Here is a 23,582-nt window from a genome sequence, read left to right on the forward strand (position 1 = left end):
GCCATAGTTGGGATATAAATAGCTTGTCTAAATTCGTCTTCTGTGAAAGTGATAAAAGGGTAATAAAAGTGATATTTAATTATTAAAGATGGGCAGCCCGGTGGCTCAGCGGTTTAGTGCCGCCTTCAGCCCAGAGCGTGAACCTGGAGACCCGGGATCGAGTCCCACGTCAGGCTCCCTGCATAGAGCCTGCTTCTCCCTCTGCCTGTGTCTCTGCCTCTCTTTCTCTGTGACTCATGAATAAATAAATAAAATATTAAAAAAATAATTATTAAAGATATCAATAACTAAGATTTTCTAATAAGTAAGGCTTATGTTTCCCTCTAGATAAGATTCTAAGGGGACACTTATACAAAAGAGCACTTTTTTTTTCCAAGCAAAAAAAAATTACAGTGGATTTTAAATATTTTTGACTCTGATTCATGTACTTAAAGAGTATAAGATGATATTTAGACACTTTTTGTACAAGGCATGCTCATCTTTACTATTCCAAAGGGCTCTCTCTACTTGCTAATGAGTCACGATCTGTACTTTCCAAACCAAACCAAACCACAGATTTTTTTTTTAAGATTTTATTTATTTATTCATGAGAGACACAGAGAAAGAGAAAGGCAGAAACAGGCAGAGGGAGAAGCAGGCTCCATGCAAGGAGCGGATGTGGGACTCAATCCTGGGACTCCAGGATCACTCCCTGAGTTGAAGGCAGATGCTTAACTGCTGAGCCATCCAAGTGTCCCCAAAACCACTGATTTTTAAGCAGGTTTTTTTTTTTAAATGTATCAATACTAAGTACAATGGTATCAGAAATGAACATTAGTTTTAAAAAATTTTATTAGTAAATAGATATTTATTAACTGGGGTCTATTTTGGGTAGTACTTTGGTATCTATTCTATTCAAGTTATACTATTATATATAAATCTCATTCTAGGCTGAGTTGCATTAATTAATGGATAGCATTTCCTGTAGTAACACATATTCAACAACCAACAATCCAACCCACATCCAATCCATATTCAACATCCAACCAAGGTAGGTCATTTGTTATGAAAGGTGTCAGGTGACAGAGTGATAGGTGTGTGCAAAAGATCATGTCCACTGAGGAAAAAAACAAAAACAAAAAACCTAGGTGCTTAGGGTTTATTATGCAAAAAGAAAGACTATCACATGAGGCTCCAATTTAGATTTCTCTGTAACTCCAGTGCTCTAGGCTAATTATTTGAATTAGTTTGTGGTAAATGATAGAAATATATTTTAAATGAATTAAAGTAGGGGGTGTTTTATTATTATCAATAATTCTTAAATGTTTTATAAATCTCTCCTTAGAGAATCTTTTAATCTAGTTCAGGGATTCTGATACTGATAGGTAGAAAATGCAAACCATGAAAAACATTTAAGAAATTACATTAAATGCCAGTGAGTTGTATTCATATAAGGAAAATAGAGTTGTACCACCAAATGAAGGAATGTACTTTCTTGTGTGCTCATAAAGGAATTGGAATTGAGTTGAGTGACTCTTCAGGTCAGATTTTTCTGACTATCATTATTTTTCAACGTTTCATGTATCAGATGATTTTCAGAGTCTACAGCCTGAATTTTGATTCAAGAAAATTGGTATGCTTTTTATGGGTTTATAAGAGTGGAAATATTTGCCCATTCTCTTCTATTTAACCAAACTTGTAGAGTAGATAGAGCAAAAAGAGATGTTGAATTTAAGAAAGGAGACAACTTGGAGTGCAGGATCAGAGTCCGTTTCAAAATGGTGAAGTAGGTGGATATTGTCCTGGCAGTCACTTCCTTCCCTTTCTGTATCCCTAGTCCACCTCCTGCAGCAGTCCAAACCCACCATCCCCACCAGCACAAACTCTGAAGTAAAATAAACCATTGTTTAAATTCAAAGTTGATCGTTTATTATCTACTTGAACTAGAAAGAATGACAAATTCTTCTAAGTTTCTTAAATTTGGATTAAAGGAGAATGTACAAAGGCAACATAAAGTTGCCAGAAGAAATACAGTGCACCTAATTAAATTTTAATTTCAAGTTAATGATGAAAAAGAATAATTTATTTCATATAAAAATGTCCCAACCATTGCATGAGACATACCTACCCTAAACAATTATTTATCATTTGAAATTTGAATTTAACTGAATGCACTAAATTTAATCTGATAAATCAATTTGAATTTCAGATTAATGATGAAAAACAATAAATAATTTATTTTATATAAATACGTCCCCAATATTGCGTGGTATATAATTACATCAAGCAATTATTCATCATTTATCTGAAATTCAGATTTAACTGGGTATCTTGTATTTTTATTTGCTAAATCTGGCATGATCTCTGGCATAACAGGAACTGTAAAATATATCCAGAAGCAGAAAGAGGAAAGACTTTTGTAGATAAATCTGGATTCAAATTCTGCTTCTATCAGAATTTTGTTCATAAGATCTCAGTCTGACTTTTCCAAGGCAGTATCATGGGCACTGAATCTCTGCTTTTCTTCACCATCAGTATTACACTGCTCTCAACTGGTTCCTACTTTGGAAATAAATTTACATTATAACAGAAGACTCTAAGATCTCTCTCTACCTAAACTCTTAGGAAGAACTTTGTATCCTCACCTTTGGAGGAGCTTATTATTGACTCCATCTGTTGCCCTAGAAGAAGACATCTGGGGGAAGGCTCCTCTTCACAATATCTGCCTTTTCCTAAGGGTATGGGCATGGAATTGCAACAGTGACAGTGTTTTTCCATAGTGTCTCCACTATGCAGATGATGATGAACTGTCATAATGATTTGTTTCTTAGATTTATTCTGAACAAAACTGTGCCTTTTTTCATGTCCCAGAAAAAGTAATCGAGGGAGTTCGAATCTCGTGAGTGTGTAACCCATTTCACATGACCATGGTAGCAGATGCAGATTTGGAAATTATCATCCAATTAGTCCTTCACCACTCTAGCATAATAGGGTGGTACACCATCCTATGGCAACTCCTCTAAGTGATCTTTTAGCTTGTGGAGCACAGGTGTTAATTTAATTTATCACTTAATATGGTGGTTTTGTATAGTAAATATTTATGTTTCCAGACTTCATGACCAAATTCTAGCTGACGTTTCTTAGTAAATTACATATATATGTTTTATTGTTTAAACTTTTAACCATTCTAAAAGATATTATTGTCTCCATCTTGCAGATGAGAAACCTAAAGCAGAGATAGGTCATATAACTTGTACAGGATTGCAATTGATGGAGCCAGCATTTCAACTCAGGCAAATAGAAGTTAGAGTACATATTCTTTACTCCTAAGCAATATTACTGGGTACTATTGGAGTAATATATGGTAATAATGAAACTATTTCCTTGTGCAAGTATCACTTCTATGGAATAAAGTCATTATTTACAGAGAGTTGTATTTTTATTTGTAATGGGATCTAAGCCAGCGTATTTCATTTTGAGAGGCACTATTCATCACCTCAGGCTAAGAGTTAGCTGATGCCTCTGCCAAATGTCAGTGATTCAATTTATATTCCAACAGAGGTTTTATTCAGTCATTATTTTGGATTTGTTTTCAAAGCTGTACTTCTACTTGCAAGCTATCTAAGTTTCTGTTTATTTTGTTTTGTTTTACAAAGGGACCAACATAATGGATACTTCAATGTTAAAATTGTATTTAAGTCTAAATATAGAAACTTGGTTTGAAGGCTGAGATAAAACATCCAAGAAAAGCCTTCTTTATAGATTTAAACCCTCAGATTTTCACTTCAATTTGCAAAAAAAAAAAAAAAAAAGTATTGAGCAAGAAGATTTAAATGATTTTTAACAATGTTTTTTTAAAAAATACTGTGATACTAAAAAAAGAAGAAGAAAGAAAAAAAATAAAAAGAGAGAGAGAGAGCGTGAAAACAATTGCTCTTTCTAATGTACATTATACGGCCAAGGGGGAACCTTCCCTAGCTTGACTGGAGGAAATTAGCTGTTGGTTTCAAAATCACTCTTTCCAGAGAAGTTGGGTGTGTGACTCAGATTTCCACACCAAGGTGGTCCTTGAGAGAAGACTTAGATATAGAAGAGGTTATGTTAAATTCTTTGGTATCACTTATTATTTCCTTCAGGTAAACCACATGTCAGAGAACCTCAATCTGAAAATGATACAGGTTACATGTACTTCTTCCTCTTCCTTTTCAAAAGGTCTGTCAGTTTTCATGTGTGCTCTTGATTGCTGTATTTCTATAACTAAATGTACATATCAGAATAAAAAAGTCATTCCAATCTTTAGTTGCAAGATCTTTTATATCCATGTCCTGGACAGATGAAATGTGATACGATTCGAAACTAAGCATAAAAAAAAAAAAAAAAAAAAGAAACTAAGCATATACAAATTGGCACACAGATTTCTACACTTTTCAAATGCTTTGAATAATACAAAAGACAATACAAACAAGGAAGAAAAATAAGAGGACAAGAAATAGCATTATTTGAGCACCCAGTGTACTCCTCACACCATAATAGGTCTTTTGTGCACAGTATTAAATTTAGTCCTACATCATTTTATTGATGAGGCACCTGAAGAGTGGATATATGAAAATAACTTTTTCTAAATTATGATTGTGATATAAATATAGGTACCAGGATTCTAAGTTAAAATAAAAACTTGGAATCTGTGATATTTCAATTATACCTCTCTTAGGAATTTAGGCATAATGTTTAGGGCTAAACACTCTGAAAGTAGCTAATGGTATGGAGACCCCTCTAAGCCTCTAGAAAATTAAAATTAAAAAATCTTAATTTCTTAAAATATTTTCAAAGTTAATGTTCTAATAGTGGTTTGGCTTCCATAAAAGATACCTAATTGGGAAAGTACATCATTAACTTTAGATACATGAGACTCCTGAATTATTTCACACATATTTAGGGTCAAGTGTTAAATATTTTGTTTCAAATATAAGATATATGCTTGAAAATTAGTTTGGCTGACCCTGAAACTTAGGAATTCTATTACTTTAAGAGCTTTTTGGATTATAACCTATTTGGCATTATGCCATGCTTCATAATTGTGTTTGCTTTCTTCATAAGAACCACAGTTTCCTATTAGACAGGAAGTGATAGATTACTGTAATCCATGTAGTGGTTGCTTGTCAGTAGGACATTTTTTCATTAACATTTACTGCAATACATAAGGCTTAAGTATACTCTAATTGTGGGATTTCTTTTTAATGTTTCATATGTAAGGGAATAGAGCCAATTGATTCATTAATTCATTCAATTAATATTTACTTTACTGGGTGCTTTATTGAGAGCTAAACTTGCACAAGGCACTAAAGATACAAGTAGATACAAGTGAATAAGCACAGTCTAATGGGGGAGATACTAATCAAATAATTAGCAGTCATTGTAAAATTCCAATTGTGATAAGTACTAAGATATACAGTGCTCTGAGACAGAGTGGTAGGGAAATTAACCTATGGAGGTTGGGATAGACATCCCTAGAGGAGTAATGATTAATCTGAAATCCGAAGGATGAATAGGGGTAAATTAAGAGTGGAAGGAGATACGAGGGTTTTATTCTTTGAATCCCAGTTGGGGATAGTGATGGTGGTGTGGGAGTAAGCCAAGGAGCAGAGTGGACTGGAGATCAGTAAGCAAGATGAGACAGGTCAGGACAATTGTGAAAGACGGGGTGGGAGATGAAAGGATTTCAAGGCTGAAATGGAAGGGGATTCAAGAAGGAGTGACAAAATCGGTTTTGTGTTGAAAATGATTGCATATGTATCTCTCTAGATGTAGTAGGAAAATCCACGAGACGGGATAAGGATGGATGTCAGTAGCCCACTCAAGAAGTGTTTGCAGCAGTCAAGTCTAGGAGCATTCATAGCCTGACCAGGATGGTAGTGTGGATGGAAGTGTAGATAGACCAGATATGGGAGGTGTCTATATTGTCTAGAAACAGACATTGGTGATGAGTTAGATAGAGGGATAGGAGACAAAGAAGAGGACTTGCTTAGGGTGACTCAGGCTTCTCACATTATAAAGCTTATTTATTCTTCTCAGATGAAGGCACTGCTTCTTAAATGCTTCCAGAAAAAACAGCTTAACCTAAGAAAATGAGTAAATTGCATTATTAAAAAAATAAAGATTGTAGATGACAGATATAATGGAACCTGTTCAGAGCTCTCAAAACTATGCAATTTTGGCATCTTAGGAAGCAAACTACAAATTCCTTACACTAGGTTGTCTGAATTGTTATGAGGGGAAGTGTCCTCAGCTCCACATTAACTGTTTCCCTATATGTTTCTCCTCTCTGGATTTTTTGCATAAAAACAACAAAATCACAATACTATTCTCTAGCATTTTTACTCCTATAGGCTTTTATTCCTTTTCATTAGTAAAGACACCTATTCAAAGCAGAATAAATCGTGTCATTGAGAACCCTATTATATGAGCAGTCACCACCTAGGTGTGGTGGGGGCAGAGGAACTTAAGGTCTTTCCTTCTTTTATCCTGAATAGTTAAAAGAAAGTTCATAGTTTCCATGTTTTAGCACTTTTTTTTCATTGGGAAATTCATTTAGTGAAGAAATATATTTTTACATAAGATTTTTAGAGAATAGTTAAGAGAGCACAGGTAATTTATTCCAAACCTAGCTTAACATGATCTAAACCCCTAAAGATAATGTCAGGAAAGAAAATTATTAGTGGCCATCTCATTCATGAACACAGATGCTTCCACTGAGTTTAAGACTCCTGGATGGTGTTTCATCCCATGTCTGGATGTGTCTCCCTGAATTATCCTGACCCTCCTACCTATGAACTAGATAGGTAAATAAATCCAGAAATAAGTATTAATAGTAGATAAATAAAATAGTAGTAGTAGTAGATACTAGTAGATAAATCCAGAAATAAGAATTAATAATACTTTAGCTAGAGAAACACTAGTGGGAACTCTCAAATAGTCATAAGACACAGTACAAAATAACATTAATATATATTTGTTTAGGCTAATTCAGGAATATCTAACTGTAGTTAGGCAATGCTGTAGATATTTTAAGTTATTCTGCTTTCCAGAAGGAAAACAGAGGTTTAAGAATGGTGGGTATTTAGGTCACAAGCAGAAGGATAAGATAAAATCAATACTTTTCCAAAAGATGAGAAGAAAAAAAACAACTGACAGGTGGTAGAGACAAAATTTGGGTTTCTGTAAAGGTTTCCTGTTAGAAGTCATGTTTGAAATGTTGAAATTTGCAAATGTAATCACATCTATATTTCTTTGTAACATATCCAAATGTATCCAGCTTCTAAGTGATTATAAATAATTCAATAAAGAAAAGCACACCTTCCACCTCAGAATGGTATGATCAGTGAGATAAGAGAAGAAAATAGGATTCAGAGAGTAACATGGAAGAGAGATTTGTTTTGCTTGTAAGAAAATGTTGGTGGCTGCCAAGGGTCCCATTTCCAGAGATCACGGTTTGATTATTTAGGGATGGGGCCAGAAACCAGTATATTTAAAGTTCCCTAGTGATTCTGACATGTAGTCTAGCTTGAGAATCACTTATCCCAGAAATAGTTACTCTAAATATAAACAATGTGTACAATGAATGAAACATGCCCTATATACCTATCAGTCTATTGGTAAAGCTTCCTGGATGTAGTGGGGTTATACAGATTCTTTATTCTAATGAAAATGGCTAGTAGGTTTGAAAATGCATTTGACAAAAAAGTTTTTGTTTTTAATTTCTGTTATTATAATAACCTTAAAAAGAAACCTATGACTTTGGCATTAGTGTTATCTGTATTTTAGAGAAAACAGGCAAAGTATAGAGGATAGAGATAAAGAAAAAAAAAAAAAAACATATCTAGTTTCCAGAAGCATACACCATACATCCATTGAAGGCATTGGGTTTGGGATTCAAGCCCCATCTATCTCTCCGATGCTGATGGATAGGCTTGTAGGCTTTCCTGTAAAGTTGTGCTGCCTGCAAGAGAAAAATGAAAATTGGAAGGATTGTGGATTCTAATATATTTGTATAGTGTTTTGCATTTCAGAGCCATGTTTCTTTGTAATTGTCAAGGGAGAGAGGACAAATGCAATTTGCTTCTATAAGTTAAGGGATAGTCTTCAAAGAAGAAAGGCATGATCATGAGGAACTTCAAGAAGAGGTGGATTTGAATGCCTTTCCCGTGTGGATTCTCTCATTCAACATCTAAACCCATCAACTAAGATAAGAGGCACATAAAATATCTGATATTCCTGACTATGAACTAAAATCTGGACTTGGACTTGGCTATCTGAAACATTCAGTTGCCTTCTAGCTTGTAATTTAAATCCTGTCTGTTGAAACTAGACCTCAAGACCCTTATTCTTATAAAAAGAGTCAAAGATTTAAAAAAAAAAATAAAGAGTCAAAGATTGAGACTAATTAGTTTATACCACATCTAAACTTTCAAAATTGCTGCTTATATGTTACACCAACATTAATTGTTGTACTAAAGCACCCAGCATGATGCCCTGCCCATGCAGACATAAATATAAATATTAATAATATTAATAATATTCATAAATATTACTTGAGGGTCTGATGATTTTGTATGGTTGAAAAACATAGCACAAAAAAGTAGCCTTTATTACCTGGAATTTAGGGGAATATAAGAGTTTTGCAAATAACAGACAGATCTTACTCTCCTTGAGTAGTTTAACTTTCATAGAGCATGGTTTACTTTCCTTTTTAACCTTTTTAAAACCATGTAGAATCTAAAGATAGGCTAAAATTACAGTAATATTATTATATTCTGAGTAGAATGAAGCAATAAGAATACTCATAAAACTGCATTTGCTAAAACTTATTGAGGACACAGTATGCCATAATATGTAATCTATCTAATTACATGGATTCTCTTAAAGGCCACAACTACTCACGAGGAAGGTACTACTATCACTTACACATTTCCAGCAAAGAAATAGAAGCTTGAGGGACATATCTAGGGTTATCCTTTTAGTTAGATGGCAGGGCTGGAATCTAAACTCAGGGCTTATTTGAACCTGTGGTCTCAGGGGGCCTGAGTTTAGGGGAGTTAGTTTTAAATACATCAGCCCAGGACATTTCCAATATTCTCTCTTCAAGGTTATGTAACAGCCTGTGGCTTCTATGGACTATTTGGAAATAAATGTGAATACACGTGTTTTCTTATGTCTATTCTTTGGTTAATTAGAGATTTTGGTAGTTGTTATCTGCTTATACAGAAGGAAGAGATACACAATTATGTAACACAAGAGTGGTTTGAAATAATTCCAGGTTTTTCCTACCCACTGACCATGCAGAATCCAAATCCTTAACATGCATCATAGAGCCACACTTCATTCTACTTTATAATTTCTCCTAAAATGCTCACAAATAAACGATTAGTTCATTCAAAATGACTTGCGATAGAAGTAGGAACTGATGTTTAAATCTTACAACCAAGCCAGATCTGTGTAAGAGGCTATACGGTCTTATTGTCTGTCTTATTTTGATTGTATCAGCAAGTGGGAATCAATAGGTCAAAGAAGACGTGTGAATTAGCGTTTACTTGTACACATGCTTTCTGGCTGACGGTAGTAACCTTGTGATTATTAGAAAAGATACTGTCATTAAGTAAGTGATAATAGTACCTAAACATTTTGAATGCTCACTAAGTACTGAGCTCCAGTTTACATGCTCCACATGGATAATCTCATAGCAACCCTATGGAAGGGACATGTACTGAGCCCATTTCACAGATGAGGTGATGTAACTTGCCCGACAGTGCACAACTTGCAAGTGGCAGAGCCATGCGGGCTTTCTTCAGAGCTTACTCTGAACCTCTAAATGCTCTTAGCAGGAAGTTATTATTGGAAGTCAAATGACTACATCATACTCAATTTAAACTATATAAGTTAGTTTTTCTAGAACCAGAAAGTCCCAGGTTCTACTTTTCATGCAACCATTTATCCATCGATGTTCTTAAGCCTGTTAATGACCTCATGGGTTAACTGAAGATAGCAGCAATACCTCCCTCATGCTCATATGTTAGTGTGACATTTAAGAAACTAATTTATAAAAAGCACTTTAGCATAGTTACTGGAAAATAGTTAAGTACCTAGTTGTTTATTATTATTATTATTTCTAAATTTATCTGACTTCTTTTTCCCTGAGTGATTCAAGCTCTGAAAATATACAACAAATGCATTAGGCAGGTTTGACTGGGTTCTTTAACTCCTGACCTAGCAGCTTGATGTTATTCACCAATTTATTACAACTTGGCATTTGTAGAGCTCCCTTCCCACAAAGATAATTGATCTCACACAGATCATCAGCCTGCTATTGAACTGGCACAGAGTTAGAAAACCCACAAGTTTCACATGAGGTAACAGGCAGGCAAGTGAAAAGTCTTGCCTTAGGACATACTTGAATTCAAGAAAGGCTGAGGATTAGCACCAGGCATGTTACCTAACCAGAGGAACCACTTATCTTTTCTGGAAATCCTTAACAACTTAAGAACTCAAGGAAGCAAAGACTCAATGACTCCAAGAAGAAAGAAAAGGTTATGAGGAAGAAAATATGACCAGTTTTTGAGCCTGACACAGATTCTCGTTTGGTGTTGGATATTGTCCAACCACATTAAAGTTCTTTACACTAGACTTGCTCAGTTGTGTTGGCAAACTCTGCCTCAAACAAGGCCTCAAATAAACTGTGCTCAGTGGAGAGGACAAAAACAGTAAGATTGCTGTAACTGGCTGGGTTTCATTAACCCAAAGGCTCTAAGAAAAAAAAAAAAGGATTTTCATGATTTGTGTGACGATGTAACAAATAAATTTTAGAAGAGGGTATTGTATGGTTTACTGACTTTTTTTTTTTTAACCAAGTTCATGTAAACTGACAGCTACATTTATATAAAAATAAATCCATATATGTGTTTTTGGCACAGAGCCCTCATTGTAATATGTTTTATTTGGTTACTATAAGTATCATCACATTGGATCTGGGCTCCTTCCCGCCCCCCTCATTACCACCTTCCCCACTACGCACATTAAACTTCATAACTTCATTGGGAACTAAAAAGAGAACAATTTCAGTTTCATGAGTTAACTGAGATAGGTAAAGTGGGAAAAATTTTTTAAATGTAATTCAAAAGTATATACACACCCACATAAATAGTCTTTGATTTGTTCTGGAGAAAGCTAAAAAGTAGGAGGCCATCAAATATATAAACTTGATGGTTTTATTTCACCTAAAAAGGAAAAAAAAAAAAGACTAAAAGCCATTTGCACTAATCATGGAATTCACTGAGGATAGGACCTGGGGATACACAGTTGCTGCATGTTTGGATGGGATTCCAAATCACATTTTCTAGTTCAACTCCGTGCCTCTTTGATCTTTCAAGGTAGAGTGCTCTTTCCAAAGGGCATGGGATAAGTGAATTTTTAGTAAAGATGTTCCAGTAAAATTATAAATCAGAGTGCTTGGGACTGAATGTTTGTGTCCCTTCAAAATTTGTATATTGAAACCCCATTAATCCCCAAAATGACATTATTTGAAGATGGGGCCTTTGGGAGATAATTAGGATATGATTAAGTCATGTAGCTGGGGTCCTCATTATGGGATTAGTGACATTTAAAAAAGAGTAAGAGACAGGAAAGCGCTCTCTCTGTGTCTCTCCAAGTACACATGAGAACATAATGAGAGGATGGGATGCCCATCTGCAAACTGAGAGTATCACCAGACATCCAATCTGCCAGCAGCTTGATCTTAGACCTTCCAGCCTCCAAAACTGTGACAAATAAATGTCTGTTGTTTAAGTCCCCTGGTCTATAGTATTTTGCAGCTTAAGCAGGAAGTTAGGTCTATTTCAGGCAACATAGTAACCCAGCTAAAGTTCACCTTGCTGGGTGTTCATCTACCTCTGTCAGGACAGCTTTTCCCTTCTGATACTCCTCCTGCTTGTCTACCTTTCTTAATTCACGTCAAAGGGTTAGCTGAGTGTTGAAAGGTTAGGGAGGACAAACTGGAGGGCTTTGCTGTTCAACGATTTCTTCAAATTTAGAAAATAAGAGGATTTTCAGAGGGGAGGGGTGCAGTCAGTAAAACATGAGACTATGTGGTCCAGTTGTCAGTAATTTAGGTTTTGAAAAAAGTAATATTTAAATTCCAGCTTTGAAAATAAATAAATAAATAAATAAATAAATAAATAAATAAATAAATAAATCCAGCTTTGACACCTCCAAGTTTTCAGCCTATGGGCGAATCACTTTTAACTTCTTCAGTGCCCAGTTTCTCATCTAAAAAAAGAGCAACCGTAGCCACTTCATGGTGTGGATTAAGTGAGAATACTGGAAAGCACTGAACATATGGTCTAGCTCATAAAAAGAATAGTCAGAAAGACGGGTATTTTGCAGAAGGGATATCTGACTTGTATTCCTTTAAATAGTAACATCTATGACCAGAAACACAACTTGCTGGTCGGAGAGCTCACCGTACTAGTTGCAGATTATCAGAAGTTGATGAAACCTCAGAGATCATCCACTTTAAGCCACATGGGAAAGGAGACTCAGCAGGATGAATCAGTTTGCTTTGGTCATAGAATAGGTAAGAGACTGAGGCAGGCCTCACCAGGGGCTTTTTTCGGCAGTTCTCACTTGCATTTCACTGAGAATTCCTGAGTCTCTAGGGGACCAACAATGAGAACTTTCATTCTGAAGCAGAGTATGCGTGATCATTAAATATGTGTATTTTGCATGTGATATAATGTTAACTCTCAAATTCTCCATTTCATGTAATCATTTATTTATGTAGTGTTCATGGATCAACATTTTCATTAACAGCAAAATGTTATCCTTCTTGGTGAATAAGTTTATGAATAATTACCTGCCTTTTCTAAGTCTGAAATCTGTTTAAGAGCTAAAATGAGATCCAGTTCAATAGACACACACACACACACACACACACACACACACTCACATACACATGTGATATAGCACGCAGATATCTTAATGCTAAAACACATGTCAAATTATAGTTTTTGCTGAAGTTCAGGAAAGAGATGAATATATGTTTTTGTCCTTACTGTTGTTTTTAAACATTCTGAATTGCAAAGCCCAAACAAAAGACATCTCTTGAGTGAATCCAACTTTTAGAAATGGCGTTGGCAAATGTTTTTGTTTGTTTTTGTTTTGTTTTGTTTTGTTTTATGAAGGAACAGATATGAGTATTGTAGGCTTTCCAGTCCAAAAGACTATTTCAAGGATATTGTGTAAGTACTTTATACAAGAAAGAAAACTAATTTTCACAATTTTATTGGCAAAATTCAAATATAGTAATAATAATAAGGGAATGATCTTTCTGGAATACGGGTCCATTACTGAGAAAATTGAATTCTTTTATGAGGGGATAACATTTTGTGTAATTGAGGTTCAAATTATTGTGGCTTATCACCAAACTGATTGCAAATACTCGTCTTTAACAACCATTTTCATCTTACAGGCCCTACAAAAACACCCTAGAGAAGAAGAATAAAGCAGTAAAACAAAGTTAGTCCACTAACGGAAATGAATGTTTTAGAGAGGATCGATAATTGACCATAAGGATGGGGAGGTGGGAAACAAAACAGAAAATGAAAAAAAGAGTAGGGATCAAAAAGGACACAGAAAGAACATGTAATGCTATAGCTCCAAGAAATGATTTCATGTAGGAAATTCAAGAACTAAATTGCACTAGGTCTCAGATTAAAACACATTTTCTGAATCTTGCTTTCTATTATAATGCTTTTAGACTATATATTCATTATCACATCTAAATCTTCTCTTCAATTCAGGATTTAAAAGACCCCCAAACCAAATAACACAGTAAAGCTCCTGGAAGTGATTGTTTCAGAGTCAAGCTGGATAAAGCATGTTGTCTAAGTTTAATATTATGGGACAAGTAGTTTATCAGAAAATATTACTATTTCTGAACTTCACGTGGAAACTTGCGCATAAAAGGGATCAAAATATGCCAGCCTAACATGCAACTTTATCATAAGGTTTATTCTGAGTTGAAGGCAACTGAGAAAAAACAGACACAGGAGCAGCTCCCTCTCCTCTCCCATCTGCCTAAAATCAGGGCATAAATTTCCCTTGTAAAGATGTCTTCGCCCTCATTACCAACTGTATGACAAAGAGAACAATCCTTGTCACCACAAATGAAGGTATCAAGAGGCATCTGCATAAACAGACTGCACTGAATAACTCTTATCTACCCCTATATTTACCTCCTCACAATTTACTCCCCCCAAAAGCCCTAGGGGAGGAGTAAATGTTTTCCTTTGTCCTGTCACTTTGCCACAATCTGTTTTCCTTTGTTAAAATGTTCTAAAACCCTTGAATCTGACCTTCCGTGGGCTTTCATTTGTTTTCTGTGGAGCCCTTCATTGTGCTCGTGCAATTAAATAGTGTATTTCTTTTCTCCTGGTTATAGGTCTTTCATAATTTGCAATCTTCAATTACAGAAACTAAGAGTTTTTCCACCCCTACATGTGCTTCTCAGTAATACAGAAAATATAGCAGAATCAAAGATAATGCCTAGGAAAAACCACTTTCACTTTTGGAATGTGAGGGCTTGGGCAAGAAAAGAAACCACTGGGACAAAACGCAGGCCAAGTCTTTAAGAGATGACCACGGAACACCTCCATTTTGTCAAATATTAAAACTTCCAGTCTCTTGGTTGTCTGCACTCTCCTTTCCTAGAGTTATTTTCTGATATTTATTGATTTGAATGACTTAAAATTCTTGTGACTCCCCAGACTAAAATTTTAAGTAAATTTTTTCCAACTAAATTCTCATTAAGACAGTGTGATTCCCAAACATATACACATCATGCTTTTGGCTTTTAAAAATGTATTGTGATGTAGTGGGTAAGACTGGGATCTTTTTCCAAGTATAGCTGGTTTTTGAATCACTAGCCTGTTGAGTGTCTTTTAACAAGTTTCTCAATCTCTATTGACTTAAAAAAAAATCTAATGTAAGGTTTTAACTCGTAAGATTATATTTTTAGGATTTAAAAAGAATATTTTATTTATTCATGAGAGACACACAGAGAGAGGCATAGACACAGGCAGAGGGAGAAGCAGGCTCCCTGTGGGGAGCCCAACGTGGGACTGGATCTCAGCATCCCAGGATCACTTGCTGAACCAAAGGCAGATGTTCAACCACTGAGCAACCCAGACATCCCTACTTCTAGGCTTATTGTAACCAAATAAGATAATGTGTGTAATATATGATAAATGATAGAAGATATCAGGCAATTTCAAAGATGAGAAAAACATAAACTTTCATCTTCTAAAATGTACTATGGTTTTATATAAATTATAATATTTTTAAATAGGCATATTAAAAAATCAAATATTAAAAATTAGACTCATGATAGAGGACCACAGCAGTCATTTGCCTAAGAATATCCTAATTATTAATTTAATTTTCCAGCAAATCTGCTATATAGAAAATGCTGACAAATCCAAGAGCCTCTGTTTCAATTGGGCTATTCCTTCCTGAAGGGAAAATTAAAAATCTCAGATGGCATGTGTTAAGTCTTGTATTAAAAGCAAAAGCCATAAATTCAAATTTATTCTCACTAATTCTCCTATATAATTACACAAGATAGCAATACAGCTATAAGAAGAATAAAACTGTAGCCATCACACTTCCCCATTTTAAACTATTTTACAAAGTGATAGTAATCAAAACAGTATGTATTTGGGATAAAAAGACATGTAAATCAATAGAATAGGATAGAGAGCTTAAAAATCAAACCTGCATATGGCCAACTAATTATGACAAAGGAGCAAAGAACATGCAATCAGGAAAGGACACTCTCTTCAGTAAATAGTGTTGGAAGAACTGCACAGCCACAAGCAGAAGAATGAAATGGGACCCTAATCTTATACTATATACAAAAAAGACCAACAGACACATGAAAAGATGTTCAACATCACTAACCATCAAGGAAATGCAAATCAAAACCACCATGAGATATTGTCTCACATCTGTAAGAATGGTTGTCTTCGAAAAGACAAAAGATAATAAGTGATGACAAGATTGTGGTGAAGAGAGAATCCTTATGCGCTGTGTGTGGCAGTATATTGGTGCGGCCACTTGGAAAACAGTATATGGTGGATCCTTAAAAAATTGAAAATAGAACTACCAGATGATCCAGCAATTCCGCTTCTGGATAAATACCTGAAGGAAACAAAATCACTATCTCCATCACATATCTGCACTCCCTTGTTCATTGCAGCATTATTTTCCAAGACATGGAAATAACTTAAGAGTCCATGGATGGATGAATGGATAAAGAAAATATGGTATTTACATACAATGGAATGCTATTTCGCCATAAAAAAGAAGGAAATCCTATTATTTGCAACAGTGTGGATAGACCTTGAGGACGTCATGTTAAGTGCAATAAATCAGACATTTCATCTTAACTATAGTGGAATCTAAAACAAAGAAACTCAGAAACAGAACAGATTGGTGGTTGCCAGAGGCAGGGGATAGGATATGGGGGAAATGATTGTAAACAGTCAAAAGGTACAAGTTATAAGGTACATTTATAAGATAAGTAAGTTCTGGGGATGTAGTATACAGCATAGTTGACTATAGTATTGTATACTTGAAAGTTGGTAAGAGAGTAGACCTTTGAAATTCTCATAATGCACAAAAAATTATAACTATGTCCAATAGATAATGGTCTAAACTTGTGGTAATCATTTCCTATTATATACATATATCAAATCATTACACTACGCATTGTTAACTAACACTATATTATATGTTAATTATATAACTAGAAAAAGATACAATTAGTGAAGAAGGAAGCACAATTATTCACGTGCTCTTTCGTAACAAACTACCCTTCTTACTTGTTATGTGAGTGCTGGTTTAAAAGGTGAGGGGGGAAAATTTTTTAAAAATAAATAAAAGGTGAGGGGGAAGTAAGAAAAAAATAAGTATAAGAAATTCCAGAGTGAATTTGAGTATGTAATTCTGGTTTCCATTTTCATCTCACAGCCGGGATTGACCATGCATGATTTGTGTTGCTAGATGGTTACTTCATACACTTAAAATAATACCGACCACTTCCTAATATTTCCCGAAGTTTTGTGATGGCGTTGCAAGTCAGAAATATATACATCCTGAGGATTACATTCCAAAAGATAGGACTTTGTTTTCTTCCTTTCAACCAGCCATTTTCTGCACTTAGAAAAAAAAAAAAATCTTTGCCTTGCTAATCACCAAGCTTTTTCCAATTCATTTACCAGTTCTCATTACTTATTATTTCTTTGTTGTTCTTTTTTTTTCTTTGTTGTTCTTATTTCAATAATGCAATTGAACAAAGTTCTATTTCCTCTAAGCACTGTTAAAATATTTCCCAGTTACTCACGTTTTCTCGGTAAATTGTTGAATTCACTTAGGTGGAGTGATATTTTATGAGCTCCATTAAATCTAAAAGAAAGCGATCCTTGCCCTAACTAGCTAGCAGTGTGAGCAAGGGTTGGTGAACTTTAGAAGGAAGTTTATTCTGTTATGACAAACGTAGGTACACAAGATCCTGTGAAATATGCATTTGAAGTTGTGGTGAGCCCTGGGTAGTGATCAAGAACTAAACGTTTTTCAGACTATAGATCTCTATACAGATATACACCAAAGGATTTTTAAAGGCAGAACTATTTGTAATTTTAGCTTCAAATATATTTATTTTTCTGCATGTTTCCCTGAAAATAATTTGAAGTACTTAGGATACTATGGGAGGTAAAATAGAGAGGAAAGTTTTCATCCTTCTTAGTAACAAGACTCTGCAGTTCTAAAATATTAGAGCACTCACTGCTCTGTGCTTGTGCTCACATTGGCCGCACTACCCAGAAGGCTTCATCTGACTTCTTAACATTGCTTGAATAGAGCAAGTGCAAGACTAATCAGGTGAAATTCTGGAAAGCTTTCTCTGGCTTCTCCTTCCATCCCCGACCCTTGTCTTTGTTTCTGTCCTTCGTGCCTATCTTAATTTCTGCAGGTATCTGTGTAATAGTATAATAATTGTTTCATGTGGGCCCACAGAATCAGACATTTCTTTCCTTAACAGACAGTTAAGTGCTTTCTATGTGTAAGTAGTCAGCAGAACTTGGATATTCTAACAATATTAACTGTATGTTTCCAGAGGAACAAAAGGCTACTGTCCTCTCTGAATGGGACCACTACTCGGAGTTGTCATCCAATAGTTGGAATTAAATAATTGTGTGGGGGCATCAAACTTTTTTTGCCCGATCACCTCATGCTTTCATGCTTATATGATGGTTTGTTGAAGTCAGAGAAGTGTCCATGACACGGTTTTTCACTATTGTGCAAAATGTTAAGTGACCCATGTGAATATTAAACCAGCAACTTCTGATGCATTACCACGGGGAGTTAATCAATGGATTCAACTAGCACAGATATTTTCATGTATTAATCTAGCAATCCAAAACCCTCAGTTTCATTTAGATGGATCTATCTTCCATTTTATTCTGCCTATTATCCTCATCAAATTATTTACATGAAAATATGGTTTATATCCTTGGGATCTTAGCTTTGCTCGTGACGGAATTTCTCCCCTGTCAAGCAGTAATGTTCTCTTAGTGAGTTGATATGATGTCAAGGATGTTGTCTAAAATGATTGAAATTCTATGAATTTGGAAATGCTGATTTAAGACAATGCTCTGGAGAATTCAAAAGGCTGGATTAATAACTAGTAAAGCCATTTTATCATCAACAAAAATTCGTTGCATTTTTTTCCACCTTGTGCTATTTTAGACTAAAGTAGCAGCCGTGAAAGTTTAACGATACAATACTAACAGATGGAGGAATTTATGAGTGCAAAAAATGCTTTATAATCACCCAGATTTTAAAAAAAGAAACCATGGGTGAGATACCCCCAAAATAAACACAGCATTGCTTAGGCATGATTTTAAAAATTCCACAGACTTTTTTTTTTTTTTTTTTTTTTTTTTTGTGCTACAGAGGCTGAGCTTAGCAAAATGATTGTGGTATGAGTTACATTCTGTTATCATAATTTTACTCAGTTCTTTTCATGAGGAAAAATGGGGACTACTAAAAGTCGACTCCAGTGACTAATGTGCATGCTTCCGCTGAATTACCACACTTACGCACATTTTATTAGGGGCACTTATTCCCCAACTATTGTAACATGAAAGGTAAAAATTTACCAGAAAGAAAACAGGAAAAGAAATGATGTTTTATTTTACTTATCCCGCTGGAACAGAGAGCAATTTAAATGTACAAATGTAAAGCTTTGCTTCGGAGCCAGCTATTGGTAATTGTTCCTTGTCCTTTAAATAACGAACTATTTAAAGTGCAGCAGTCATGCACTCACTGGGCCAATTTGTATTGCAAGATATTATAAATACATTAGTCTCCTAGAGAGGAAAATTCACTCTCCCTATTTTTTGAGGTGCTAATGGAGAGAGAAAAAGGTTAAACTGACAATAGCCCAAGGTGACAGGGCAGTTACCCCACAGTTGCTCTAATGGATTGAGATTCAAGGTAGTGATTATGTAAAGAGGGTGGGAAACCTGCTAGTAGAAACATACAGACACCATACATCTACAACCTTCATCACAAGTGCAGGCCCAGGAGCAGGCAAGAATCTAAGAAATCAGTCTGAAAAAACACGAAAATTCACTTTGACATAGGGCCTCCAGAAGCCCTTTGGTGGGGCTTGGGGACAAGATAATAGATATCCCCAATAACCCCAGATATCCCCAATATGAAGAAAGAAAGTGGACAGTTATGGGATAGGCTGACTTCAGACACTGCTGAAAATGTCCATATTCCAAACCTACCCTTTGTGGTTTATTTTTTCTTAGATCTGAAGTCTGACTGTGGCACACACAAAGATCAAAGACAGTAGGAGAGCTAAGAGGGACCCAACAGAAGCCGTGAGGCAACAGCACTACTGATCAAGCAAAAGCCAATGCAGTAGAATGATGCAAAGTTGAAGAATAAGCAGAATAGCCTATTTGACTTCTTTATTTTGTATGTTGTAGCAAACTCAGAGATTAGATTTTAGTAATCTAAATGGGAACAGGAGGTAGTGGTCTTCAGGAAGATGATCTGTGAAAACAAAACTCAGTATATCTAATTGGATATCCAATTTTGGGGAGAAGAATGAGTCTATGATAAAGATAGTACAAAAAAAAGGAAAAAAATGATAAACTTTGGGAAAAATTATAAAAGGAGGGGGACATAACTGAGTTCATTAGTGGCTCTGCAAAGAACAATGATTATATAACTTGAGATGGAGAGACTGTGAGGAGGCCCTCAATTTTCCTTGCCTCCTGCTACTAATGATGTTGGGTAATCCCAATCCCCGTAAAGCAAAGACTCTAACTTGCTTCTAACTAATAAAAGATGATAAAAGTAATGAGATGCCATTTCCATGATTACATTGCATGAAATTGTAGTGTTTGTCTTGTTAGCTAACTCTCTTCCTTCTTCAGTGTTGATAAAGTAAGCTGCCATGATACGAGCTGCTCTACACAGAGACCCATATGGTGATGAACTAAGGGCAATCTTTGGGCAACTCTTGCAAGAAACTGAGACGATCCATCTTACAACCTGCAAGGTATTCAATTCTACCAACAACCATATGAGCTCATTCTTCTCTGAGGTTTGATAGAAGACTATAGCCCTGGCCAATACTTTGGTTCCAGCCATTTTGAAAGACTCTCAAGCAGAGAATCCAGCTAATCTGGGCCCACACTTTTGATGCACAGAAACTGAGAAAAAGATGCGTATTATTTTAAGCCACAAAGTTTGTGCTAATTTGCTATAAAGCAAAGTAACTGATACATGGCATAATAACTTAAACATTTTTCATGAATTTCCGTCTTCAAGAGTCAGCCTACAGAAAAAGCTTAAGAAAGAATGAATGTGGACATGCAACAGTATTTAAATCTTTTCAAATGTGACATTGTAAAAGTAAGAAATGAGGACATAGGATAGATGTAGGACAGAGACAGAGAGAAGAAAGGCTAGTAAGAGTGTTCATCACTGCAACTAATTATGTGAAGAGTCAGGTTTATACAGCAAGGAATAAAGATGTAAATATATTACTTAAATTCATAAAAGGAACAAACAGGGGAAATAAAGCTATTGTAATAACTGTATTGATTAAATGAAAGAAAAAAGGTGGAATACTTTGAATGAATTAAATTCTCATCTATCTTGAAAAGAACTCTATATGGTAAATAAAGCAATATAGCAATATAGTAGAAACATATTATTTAGAGATCTAGAGGTAACTAACAGTATAAACAATAAAAAGAGTTGAAAGTAGTTGCCTCTTACTATGAGTGAAGCAATGGAACATTGTCTTTCATTTTTTCCAAACTATTTAATTCAAAACTTTGTGTATGTTTTACTCTGAAAAATATTATATAATAAAAAATAAATCCATAGAATAAGAATGACTTTATTTAATAAACTAGAAATAATGAGCATTTTATTATTAATTTCAAACTATCAACTCTGGCTCACTAAGGACTAGAGGATTTTTCACCTTCTAAAATTTTGTTTTGCTTAATAATTCAATTTTTCTGAGGATATAAACAGTATATGTCCATCTCAAGTAATATGAATAAATATAAAAATATTGTACATTAATAGAGTACCTGAAATTCTATCACCCTGGGATAGCTACCATTGTCAATTTGATGAATATATATTTTTTGGCTTCTTTTTCTGCCCACTTAAAACACACATATCCATTCTCTTCTCTCATATAATCTTAATATTTCTAAACAGTATTATAGCAGTTAATTGTTCTTAATATTGAAATGGCTACTGCTCCACATTCTATATTTTCAATCTCTGCCTATATTTTTAATTTACTTCATTGAGAAAAGTATGCAAGGACATAATTGTGTTTCTCTATTAAATGCTTCATGTCTTCTTGATTTTGGAACTGAGATAATATGTGCAATTAATTGATTTGAATTTCTCCTAGGATATGAAAAATTAACTAAAGAGGTAAATCAAATAAATATATAACTATATATGAATATGTATCCCTATGTAATTCCATGTAAAGAGAATTTGGTTAATACACAAGCCTACAACAAATACACCATCTGGCAATCTCAACCATTTGAAAGATAGCAATCAGAAGGGAAGCAATTATGATTCCCCATCCATTCCAATAAATGTCATAATATCTGTACCCTTTATTCATAATCCATTAGGTTGCACTTTATCTAAATTTATTTTAGTCATAATTCTAATAAACTTGGTTATCTGATTTCAAGCAGACTAAAAGCAAAATCTTAGGGGTGATCATGTCAGAACACGCTAATCAGCAGATACAACATGTCAATCAGTGTAGGAATTTGGCCCTAATTACTGTTAAGGTTTATACTCCTAAGTGACCTTTGAAAATATGAGAGCACATTAAAAATAACCGATGTTCAAATTATGATCCTGAGTCACCAATAAAAGGTTACATTATTTTCAGTTTCCATTGTCAAAGAAAAAAAATGATGAAATGTCTATAAATATATCAGAAAGATTTTAATTCAAAGGACTTACATTTTAGGCAAGGTCTTGTTGCTTTACTGGATCTGATCAGTGGAAATAAAATCACTATTACCATCCTCAATCATTATCATCTGCTTCAACGTTTCTATTCTATTTACTAAACTTTACCGTTTTAATTTATTTACTTGCAAGGCACAGTGGAAGCTACTTTAACATGTTAACTTAATCTGACAACCACCCTAGGAAGATATTATGATACTCATTTTCAGATCAGGAAAATAAAGCTCAAAACAGGATAGAACTAAAAGGGAAAGAAAGAATGAAGTGAGTTGCTGCAGTTCTCACACTCAGATTCTTTTGAATGTATGTTACCTTTTAAGATTATATTTGCTCCTCTTCTCTCTGCTCCCTGGACAGTTTCTCTCTCACCTATACACTTAATAAGCATCTCTATTCAGATAACTTACACTTTTATATTTCTATCAAAGACTCCTCTTCTGAACTCTAGATTCATAAAGCTAAAGTCTGTATTTTTTAGAGATTTATTTATTTATTTGTGAGAGAGTGAGAACACAACATGAGGGGCAGAAGGAAAAAGAGAGAGAATGTCAAGCAGACTTCACACTGAGCATGGAGGCTGACTTGGGGCTTGATCTCACCACCTTGAGATCAGGACCTGAGCTGAAACTCTTGTTTTCACTCAACCAACTGCACCACCTAGGTGCCCCAAGCTAACACCTATTAAAACCTCTGAAATGTTTCTGTAAGTCACCTCACACTGATCTTATCTTCTATTTCCCTGGTTCCTCTTCCAGGGACCCTTACCTCAGTGACAGGCTTCACCACACATCCTATTACACAACCCAGGACACTAGGAGTCATTCTGACAGTCCTAACAGGTCCCTCTCCTCACATTTCTTATCCAACTACCACCAAGTCACATCAGATATTACCTTCTTGATATATTCTCTCCATCTCTATCATCAGCTCCTACAGTTAAAGCTACCGTA

The 23,582-nt window shown here is 34.9% G+C and overlaps 1 long non-coding RNA gene across 5 annotated transcripts in view; it reads right to left on the reverse strand.

The window, feature by feature from the left end:
• Positions 1-23,582, reverse strand: part of LOC112679072 (uncharacterized) — a 75,370-nt gene that overhangs the window by 32,251 nt on the left and 19,537 nt on the right. For 2 of the 5 annotated variants that reach the window (XR_004811609.2, XR_003148096.3), the window contains exon 4: positions 22,624-22,655. The exons of the other annotated variants lie outside the window; for them this stretch is intronic. This is a non-coding gene — a long non-coding RNA (uncharacterized LOC112679072). The remainder of the gene's footprint in view (positions 1-22,623; positions 22,656-23,582) is intronic. 5 annotated transcript variants of the gene reach the window in all.

This window comes from Canis lupus, chromosome 33, assembly GCF_003254725.2.
Source record: "Canis lupus dingo isolate Sandy chromosome 33, ASM325472v2, whole genome shotgun sequence".
Taxonomy (NCBI): Eukaryota; Metazoa; Chordata; class Mammalia; order Carnivora; family Canidae; genus Canis; species Canis lupus.